The sequence below is a fragment of the Prionailurus bengalensis genome, chromosome A2 (assembly GCF_016509475.1).
Source record: "Prionailurus bengalensis isolate Pbe53 chromosome A2, Fcat_Pben_1.1_paternal_pri, whole genome shotgun sequence".
In the NCBI taxonomy this organism is placed as follows: domain Eukaryota; kingdom Metazoa; phylum Chordata; class Mammalia; order Carnivora; family Felidae; genus Prionailurus; species Prionailurus bengalensis.
The window spans coordinates 142,547,257-142,558,884 of NC_057348.1; the positions used below are offsets into that span (position 1 = coordinate 142,547,257).

The following is an 11,628-nucleotide window of genomic DNA, read 5'->3' on the forward strand; positions in this document are numbered from 1 at the left end:
TATTATACACATGTCATTCTATAAGAACATAAAAATGAAAAAGTTATATAAATTTAAATTTTCTTTTTTTTTAATTTTTTTAATGTTTATTTATTTCTGAGGCAGAGAGAGACAGAGCATGAGTGGGGAAGGGTCAGAGAGAGAGGGAGACACAGAATCAGAAGCAGGCTCCAGGCTCTGAGCTGGCAGCACAAAGCCTGACACGGGGCTCGAACTCACAAACCGTGAGATCATGACCTGAGCCAAAGTCAGATGCTTAACCGACTGAGCCACCCAGGCGCCCCTAAATTTAAATTTTCTATTTTGACTTTTACTTTGAGTCATAAAAATAACATTCTCTGAAATAATAGATTACATAATTATATCCTAAATATCTAACAATATCAATTAGGTTTTAACATAATTCCGATATATACTAGTATTGAAAACAAATCTGGTTCTGTATCACTAGTGATATGGAAGATTATTTTAGTTGTTCATAGGGAAACATGTTTTATATAAGCAACATGTTTTTATTTCAATGAAAATTAGAAAAAAAAGAGTCAAGTGCTCGCTTTGGCAGCACATATACTAAAAAATTGGAACAATATAGAGAAGATTAGCATGGCCCTGGGCAAGGATGACACACAAATTCATGAAGTGTTCCACATATTTAAAAAAAAAGAGAAAGAGACAAATTTTATACACATGACTCGTAAGTTTTGGAAACTGAGTTGACTTACAGTGATATTCATTAAATGGTGGCAAAACTGGCACAGATATGATAAAAATCTTGCAAGTAATATGTGAACAACTGATATTGGAGAAGCATGCATGTAGTCCATTCCCTCTGCATTATTATAAAAGAAACTAAGGCCCAGAGAGATGAAACGATTCACACAATTTGACAATACTCTTAAGTACAAGAGCAAGTCTGAATACTTGCCTCCTCATACCTGCTATGCTAGGATAAACCACCTCCGCCGACCACCCCCTTGACAGTTGCATTAATTGGAATAGAATTGAGTGTACAAATTGTAAGTGCACTCATATAATTATTTTAAGAAAATTTTAGATAACCCTTGAAGCAATCAACTCAAAATAAAACTGCCCATCGGTACAAAGATGCATACCGTAACACTTTCTAGAAACAAAGGGAATGATACATTGTCTTAAATCACCTAGGTAGTTTGTATTACGAGAGAGGATATTCATTATTCATTTTTTACTCAATTTTGACAAAATTGTTCTTGTATTAATTTTCTTACTAAATTAAAGTGTTAAATAAACATTTGTTTAAAATCTGACTTACCATCTTTTCACTTTTGTTTTGATACCTTTGTATGCCATTCCATACATAAATATTTCAAATAATGGTCTACTTGAATATAATTTACATACACTTATTCTTTAAACGTATCACTTAAGCAGAGTGATTTTGGTTGTGCTTACATTATCGATAGGTATTCTCTTAAAACGAATGCAAGACTAAAAATTCAATAGCTGGCTGATAGCATTTGTCCTGCATTTTGTATAAAGCTTTTCCCCGTGGATCCTAGAGAAATTCTTTATGAGATAATTCAAAAGTATTTTGCACTTTGTATTCTCTTCTGGAGGATTTATAATGAGCTATGCTTTCATTAAGATTCTCTCAGGATGTTCAAGCCTTTTACGTAACCATAAGTTTTGATAATTCATTCCCATATAGTAGAAATTAGTGGATTTTAATATAAATAAAATGTTCTCTTTTTAAAAGTCCATTAAACTAGAAACTGTTAGTGGGTGTCCTTTTATGTGTCCATCTATGAAGTCTTCTCCAAGATCTGTTCCTTAAGTCTGTTGCCTTATTGTCGGGGGAAAATACTCTTGTTTGAATAAGTTATATTTATATAAAGAAAATCTACAACCTATTTGACAATTGCCTATATACTCAAAATCCAACTATATAAATTTTTATTGTGAAAGTCCTACTCTTTCTCCCCCTCCCTCAGTATTTATAACCATTTTATGTAGGGCCCATGCATAGCAGTGGAAAAAAAGAGAAATGGGATAAAAACTTCCATATTACTATTTGATTACTGATCAACATAGCATTTAATAAACTTTTCACAATGAAAATGAAGGATTTCAATATAACATTTTCATGTATGGCCATCATCAGCCTCTTTCAGGAGGCCAATTAAAATTTTATTATAGCTAATTAAAACCATAGGATAGTACCACATATCTTTCAGAACGGTTTTTCAGTATCTTGTGAAGTGAAACTTACACTTACCCATGACCCAGAAATTCCATTTGTACTTGTTTACTGAAGCAAAAAGAAAATTTCCTCTACACAAAAACATTGTGTGAATGGTTACAGCATATAACCTCAACTTAGGAATGGATAAACATTTGTATAAACACCCAGTGATGGGAGTACTACTCAGCAATAACAAAGGGTGCACTAATATCATACCAATAATGTGGATGGATATCAAATATTAATTAGGTGAAAGAAATCAGCCTCAAAGTCTAGGTTTTAATAATTTTAATAATTGTCACAACATAGGTTTATTATGAGAATGAAAATCACCTCACAGATGTGAAGGTGCCTAAAATGAGAGAAGTACTCAATGAATTGGAGTTCCTAAAATAATATTAGGGTAATGAAAGCTCCACCATTGTCTGGATCCATTAAATACAAAGAACTCCAATGTTTCAACAAAAACGATGGCAACCAATAATTAGTGTTTGGGTGGAATCGCCTACACTTTTTTCAGTAGTACTAACTACATGAACCAACCCTAAATAGAACTAGCAAAGAAAGTTAGGAGTGGCAGTGTATCTTAGGCTTAGACTAAAACTAACTTAAAAGGATTTGATTTTTTTATTGCAGAAAACAGTCGTCCTTTGTGTTCCCACAAAATCTGGCACATAATGTTTCAGAATATTTCACATCGTGTTCAGAAAGAAGTATCTTCTATTCTTACCTGCTACATGGAAATTTGCACAATTTACTAAGTGATTTGTCATTAAATAAATGAATTGGACATTAATTTAAATTTTTAAGTGCATTGCATGTTGGCCTTTAAATCTTCGTATTTATGTCAGTGTCTGCATTTGTGAAGCCATCCATTCCACCCCACCATGCTTAGAGAGAAACTTAAAGCTGCCTTTGAGTCTATTGTTCTGAACTTGCTACAACAAAACATTTTTGTTACTGTCCTGAAGCAGGAGTGTGCATTTCACCACATACCATGTGCTCTTCCACTGGATGAAATACCTGTGATTCTTATACTGAATTTAATATTGAGCAAGTAAAATGTATTACAGCTGTAATATCAAGTGAGCTAATGTAGCCAAGGTAACATCTTGGTTTCTCTAGATATTTTAAAGTTATCTTAAATCTCACAGTGATATAATTTTACCACTCTAAGTCTTTTCATTGTTGTTCTAAACCAAAGTGTTGCCATACATCTAATAAATGTATTTGGCAGTTTCATGGGACACAGGTTCAATGCATAAAATCTATTGTATTTCTGTATTCTAACAATAGTTTAGAAACTGAAATTTTTTAAAAACCAGTACCATATAAAAAACATTAAAATGAAAATTTTTAAAAGAATAACTTTAACGAAATTTGTACCAGACTTGTTCAATAAAATACACAAAATACTTCTGAGAGAAAATTTTAAAGGTATAACTAAATGGAGGTATATTAAAAAAAAAACATAGATCAAAGACTCAGTATTGTTAAGGTAATAGTTCTTCCCAGAGTTAACTATGGATTCAACAAATCCTAATTAAAATCACTTTTTTTTTGTAGACATACACAAACTAATTAAGACTTTAAATACAAAGGATCTAAAATAGGCCAGATAATTGTGAAAAACAACAAAGTTAAAAAATTTACAGTATATGATTTTAAGAGTTACTACAAAGCTACTGTAACTGAGGCAATGTGTTTGATGTAAAGAAAACATATAGATCAATGGAACAGAAGAAAGAATCCATAAATAGACCATATATATAGAGAGAGAGAGATTAGATATAGATACAGACATAAATATAGATATAACACACACACACACACACACACACAAAACCAATTAATTTTCAACAAAGGTGCTAAGGCAAATAAATAGGGGAAGAATTGCCTTTTCGAAAAACAGTGTTGAATTAACTGGATAACCATATGCAAAAATATAAATACTAATCCTTATCACATGGTGTTAAAAATTTAACTCCAAATAGATTAAAGACCTAAAAAAAAAAAAAGAAAAGAAAACAAGGAAAACAACACAACTTCTTGAACAGGATATTGGAACAAATATAATTGGCTTTGGGTGAGCAAATATTTCTTAAGTAGAATACAAAAAAAGTAAATTAGACTTCATTAAAATTTAAAACTGGTGTTCTCCAAAGACATCTTAAGAAAAAGAAATAGCAAACTACATAGTAGGAGAAAGTATTTGCAAATTATATATCTAGTAAAGGACTTACATCCAAAATATATAAATAACCCTTACCTTACAACTCAATAATAATAATTCAAGGACTCTAACACAAAATGTTGCTTTAAAGAGACTCTTTGGTAAAGAGTCATCAAAGAATATATAGAAATGGCAAATAAACACAAAAAGATATTCAGTGTCCTTAGTTATCAGGGAAACACAAATTTGAAACAAATATACACACTAGAAAGGCTAAAATTTAGAAACACTATGGGAGAAGATATTCGCAAATGACATATCTGATAAAGGGTTGGTATTCAAAATCTATAAAGAACTTATCAAACTAACACACCAAAAAACAAATAAGCCAGTTAAGAAATGGGAAGAAGATATGAATAGAGACTTTTCCAAAGAAGACATCCAGATGGCCAACAGACACATGAAAAAATACTCAACATCACTCATCATCAGGGAAGTACAAATCAAAACCATGATGAGATACCCTCATACCTGTCAGAATGGCTAAAATTAACATAAGAACCAACAAGTGTTGACAAGGATGCAAAGAAAGGGGAACCCTCTTGCACTGTTGGTGGGAATGCAAATTGGTACAGCTACTATGGAGAACAGTATGGAGGTTCTTCAAGAAACTAAAAATAGAACAACCCAGAATCCAACGCTTGCACTATTAGGTATTTACCCAAAGGACACAAAAATACAGATTTGAAGGGGTAGATACACCCCGATGTTTATATCAGCATTATCAACAATAGCCAAACTATGGAGAAAGCCCAAATATCCATAGACTGATGAATGGATGAAGAAGATGTGGTATATATATATATATATGTGGTGTATATATATATATATATATATATATATATATGTGGTATATATATATATATATGGTATATATATATATATATATATGTGGTATATATATATATATATATATGAGGAAGCAAACCACAAGAGACTTAACGATAGAGAACAAACCATGGGTTGAGGGAGTGGGAAATGGGTGGGAGATGGACTAGATTGGTGACGGGTACTACGAAGGGCACTTGTGATGAGAAGCAAGTGTTGTAAGTGATGAATCACTGAATTCTACTCCTGAAACCAATATTGCACTGTAAGTTAACTAAAATTTAAATTAAAAAAGTAGTAGTAAATTAAACAATGTTTTTAAAAGAATACAAATTGTGTAGTCACTTTGGAAAATATTTTCAAAATTTCTTATAATGTTAAAACATTTACTTACCATATGTTCCAGAAATTCCACTGTTAGGCTTTCAACTGAGAGGGAAAATATATTTTCACACAAAGATGTGCGCATGAATGTGGGAACATTACTCTAAATAGCCAAAGACTAGGAAAAACTCAATTGCCCATGATCTGACATATGTATAATCAAGTTATGATATATCTGAACACTAGAACATTATTCAGCAATAAAAACTATTAATAGATGCGACAATATGGATGAATTTCAAAAGTATTCTAAGTGAAAGGGACCAGATGCAAAGACTGTAAACTATATGATTCCATTTGTATGAACTTCTAAAAAAAGGCAAAACTATAGGATATAGAGCATATTAGTGTTTGCTAAGGTGGATGGCTGGAGGAGGCATGATTGCAAAGTGCTGAGAGAATTTTTGGGAGTGATGGAAATGTTCTGTGTCCTGATTGTGATAATGATTACACAACAGTACTCATTTGGCAAAATTATATGGGTAAAATTGATAGATTTTAGTTTTGTAAATTATTTCAAAAAAAAAAACTCAGAAAAAGAAAACAAAAAAATATCAAAGACCCAAAATTGCTTTTGTCTTCATGGGCTATATCTATTGATATTTAGAGCATTGTAAATTAATACTGTAAAAATATTTAAAATATGTATTAATTTATTTAAAAACAAAATTCTGTAAACTTAAATATATCATATTAATTAAAAATATGTTATATACTATTATTATGAAAATAGGCTAAAACATATTTTACTACCTTTCAAACACGTGTAAATCCATTGCATATTTTATGACAAAAACTGCATTTTTAAAGCAAAATAAACTCCCTGAAAAGACTAGTATTGTGTTTTATTTTTTTTAAATCTGTTCAATGTCTGGCTTAATAGGAGACAGCTGGATTCTCGTATCCACTTCTGTATTTAATTTGTTATTAAAATCTAGCTTCACAGACATATATGTTTTGAATGGGGGTATATTTCATAGCCTTTTCAAGTGGTAGTGTCTTTAAAGTGGGTTGCAGTGTGGAATATGGAACCCTATAAATCCTTCTACTGTTGATTGCATTTTAAAAGGATCTGTAACCCATGCATTCAGTACCAAACATTGGCTAAGATTTGAAGCAATAAAATCTAATAAGCATTGCTGCTGGGAGAAAAAAAAAAGTGATTCACACACAAGGGAAACAATTTGACATTATCTTTCAAAACTGAACAGATATAGATCTTTTTAAAATGTCCACACCTATGCCCATACAGGTATGAAAATATTCATAGGAGTATTGTTTGGAATACCAAGAAATTGGAAACCTTCTAAATGTCCATCAGAAAATAATGTATAAATAAATTATAGCATAATCACACAGTAGAATATAATTATATAGCACTGACCAAGATCAAGAAAAAGCTACATTAGGTAACATGTACGAATTTTAGAAAAGTACTGTTGCCTGAATAAAAATAAATTGCTTAAGAACATACATTGTATAAACCATGTTTAAAAACAGGTAAAACTGGATAAAATCTTGTTTAAGGATATATGCATATTTGACAACTGATAATTACAGCAAGTAAATGATAAGGAAACAATGAAAAAGCAGGAGTACTCCTGAGGGACGGCGTGAACAAAAGGTAATGTTTTATTTCTAAAATTGATGTTTGTTTTATTATTAATTATTATTAGGATTCATAACATATACATTCTGCATATTTTGTATGTTATCTATGTACATGGTATAGGAGTCTTTTAACAGGATTTCCAAAGACTTTTGAGTAGAAGACTTTCCATCTTCTTCAGAGTCTGTTGAGATTACATATGGTCCCACTTGTATAAAGGGGGGGAATAACATAAAACAGCATGATATATGATAAAATTTTCCTGATAGTATGATCAGAGAAAAATTCATATTATGACCATGCAGATCATTTTGTTCAAAAATCAACATAATATGCACAAATGTAAATATACACTACACAGTGTCTTATGACTCTTAACACAGTTAAATTGAGACCGAATCATTGAACCTAGTTTTTCTTTCCATTCTTCCATTAATTTCTATTCTAAGCAAACACAAGCAATGCCTTACATGAAATATGTCCAGAAATTGCATCACAAACATCCAGTCTTGTGAAACGAATGAAAATCAGAAGCAAACCAAATAAAATTTCTTATTCTACTCATACTTCTCTCATTTTGGCTTCTGGGTGGTTTTTTTTAGAGCTACGCAGATTTATTTAAGCTCTAGTGATGCAATACGGCATTTATTTTCATGACTTTCCCATCAAAATTAACAATCAGGCAGTAACAAGAGACTATATATTTTCATGGCATTTTTTCAGGAAATTGAAGTGTAATAACTTTGAATTCTGACCTTATTTTTCAAGGTCAGATATACAGTTCATGAAAACAGTGTATTTATGGTTCTGTAATAGAATATTCGATGTTATGCGGGAAAAATATTCTCTGTAGGATTTCATAAGGAACTGTCACAGATGTATTTATTTAATGATACCCATTGTTGGGTATAGAATGATGTCAGGAAGACTATTATTTGATACACAGCCTCAGTGGAATGGTCACAATTACTAGGTGAGCAACATTAGTGATGTTCTTTTCTTTTTTTCCTTTTGTGATTATCTTGCCCTTACTTTTAGTTTTTATTGGCTTTGATGTCTTTCGGGCTAAAGACAGCTTTGTAGAAGAATTAATGCACTCTGTCCTCATTATAAAGGTGCCTTTAGGAGTCATAGATTTTGATTGTAATAAGTAGGCTGTGTTATGTTAAGATAATTATCATTGACAAATTAACACATTTAGAAGCCAATAAAGAGCCACTGGTTTTATATAATTACAATGCTCTAAAAGGAAACGAATATGTGATCTTTAATTGATAATACAACTTTTATTTCTTGAGTCTAAACAATAAAATAAAACCAAAAGGATTATAGATTATAATGTATTGGGGTTTTTTATCATTTTAAAAGATTTCCTTTTTTTCCTTTTTTTACATGCCATCAGTAGAATAAACCCACTACCTATGATAAATCTGTTATTGCTTTTTATGTATACATAATTAAAACAAAGGAGGTATATGTAAAATATCAATTTTATATCAAAACACCATAATTGAAACACTATATCATTAAGAAGAATACTATTCTTTTCAAGCATAATTAACATACAGTGTTATATTAGTTTCGAATGTATAATATAGTGATTCCACAATTCTATACATTTCCCAGTGTTCATCAAGCTAAGTGTACTTTTAATCCCTTTTTTATCTATTTCACCCACCTCCCTAATTACCTCCCATCTGGCAACCACCCGTTTATTCTCTGTATTTAAGAATTTTTTTGTCTCTTTTTTTTCTTTCTTCGCTCATTTGTTTCTCATGTTACACATAGGAGTGAAATCCAGTGATATTTGTCTTTCTGTGACCAACTTATTTCATTCAGCATTATTTGTTCTTTTTTATGGCTGAGTAACATTCCATTGTATGTATGTGGGTATGTGTATGTATATATATACCACAACTTTATCCTTCATCAACGGACACTTGAGTTACTTCCATAAGTTGGCTATTGTAAACAATTCTATAATAAACATAGGGATACATATATCTTTTCAAGTTAGTGCTTTCATTTTCTTTGGGTAAATACCCAGTGACAGAATTACTGGATTATATAGTAAAGAAGAATACCAGTCTTGATTATAGGATATCCACAGTTTTATCTTATCCTCATGGATATAGATAGTAATAACAAGTGATGGATTACTTTTGTGTTTTCCATACTCAAAATAGTCACCATATATATAAAATGTCTCTAATACTAATTTTTAAGCATTATTAAATTGTGGCCCCTTTGGACTTAATACTCATAGGCCATAAACTAGAAAACTAGGGAATCTCTTAAAGTCATGGATGCCTGACTATATTATATAATCCTGGTTCAAGAAGAAAAGTTATAAAAATAACCTATCCACATATATTACAATTATCTCAATTAAGGAAAGTTCAAAAACACAACCACACTGAGAGACTAAAAATGGTAGAGAATGATGGATCTTTTTTACCAGTACAACCAATAATCTCAGTACTTTCAAATTAGGGATACTTGAAATATGTTCCTTAGTTCTTCCATGATGTCTGTAGAGTTCTTCATGAAAACTGATTTGTAATCCCTGAGCTTGTTGAAATGCTGGACTTAACCCAAGCACTGGTGTGCACTGGTCATATAGATGACAATCTGGAAGTTACACTGTAGAAGTTCTTTCCCAAAGTTACATAAACTAAAACGAAATTGGAGAGGATGAGAAACATCAAGGTTGGAGAAGAAAATGACCTATCACCAGAAGTTTTAAACTTATGCCTGTTACAATTATTCTAAGTTTAAGTGAAATACCTGACTTGTGCCTCAAAAGTGTTATCTAAATAATACATTTTCATTTACTAAAAATATGCACACAATTAAAAATGAATATTTCGTTGTGCATTTTACTAATTGGTATTTCTAATTTGAATAAAGTAAGAGACTAGTGTATATAATGCCAAGTACAAAAGTTTTATCTGATCTCAATTGAAAAATAAAAAGATTTTAGAATAAAGACAATAAAAAGATATTTTCCTGGATTTTTGGCTTCTTAATTATAACCTTTATTCATCACCTTCCTCTCTCTGTCCTGATTCTCCACACTTGTCAGGTGATAGAACAAACAACCATAAACTTTTAAGACTTTTCTACAAGTAAAATGGTGCACAAAAGTGAGGTAAGGCTTAAGAAGTAACCATCATCTGTGTCTTCAAATAATTCTTACTGGCCAGCACAGCAAGCTTAACATCAGGCATGTAGTCCTAGTGCATACAGAAAATTATTTTCAAAGTAGCTGAAACATACTCCTAAATAAACTTTTAGATAATATGAAAATAAATAAGGAGCATGGCATAGGGAGAAAAAAAAAAACATGTCCAACTCTTCTCTAATTTTTTAATTTTTACTTTACAAACTAAATACACTTCAAAAATTCTATTTAAGGGGTGCCTGGATGGCTCAGTCAGTTAAGCATCTAACTTTGGTTTCTGCTCAGGCCATGGTGTCACAATTAGATGGAGCACCTCATGGGGAAGGCTTCATGCTGACAGCACAGCAGGGAGCCTGCTTGGGACTCTCTCTGCCTTCCCCTGGCTCTTGCCTTCCCTGTCTCTCTCTCAAAACAAATAAAAATAAGCTTAAAAATTATACTTAAAAAAAGAAATCAGAATTTTAAATAATGTCAAAAAGTACCTGTTTTGTTAGAAATTTCCTAAATTTGAAGGCTTACGTGATGCTGCTTCATCTACCCATTTTTGTGCCACTTCTAGAAGAGCATAGACTTGGAAGAGTTAAGAGCATCTCATGAAAAAGTAAATAAGGTACATCCCAATTTTATAATACGTAATTATGAATAAAAGAGTAAAATCACAGGATAAAAAACCATGTGTCTAAAAAGCCTTGTTGTAAAAGTCATTCATGACAGTTACTAAAAATTTAAGAAATAAACAAAACAAACTTGGATCTCCTTGTCTTTTACATATGAATTAATCAAATTCATCTGATAATTGACCACACCACATTAAGTTTTTCTGGAGGAATATATATAAAATTTGGCCCAGAAAGATTTTCTTAATCCCAAGACACACCTAAAATAAAGTTTAATACATCAGTAGAACACATTTTCTATTGTACTTCCTATATTTCCCTTAAGATAATGAACACTTTTGTAGCTTAAATCCAAAGACTGGGATGAGATCCAGAATGGGAGGATATAGAAAGGCAAGATGTAGGACAAATGTCTTTGTAGGTTAATATCATGCCAAAATCCTACAGAACTGTCTCATGGGGTTTTAGTGCATCAGAGCCAGTTCTCCTGAAGCTGACAGAAATCTCTATATCTAATTGTTGTATAATTGTAGAGGAATAATATCACCCTGC

The 11,628-nt window shown here is 31.4% G+C and overlaps 1 non-coding gene across 1 annotated transcript; it reads left to right on the plus strand.

Moving 5' to 3' along the window:
* Window positions 1–546: 546 nt before the first annotated feature.
* Window positions 547–654, plus strand: LOC122488781. Its single transcript, XR_006298704.1, has one exon. It is a non-coding gene; the product is annotated as a U6 spliceosomal RNA (small nuclear RNA).
* The last annotated feature ends 10,974 nt before the right edge of the window (window positions 655–11,628 follow it).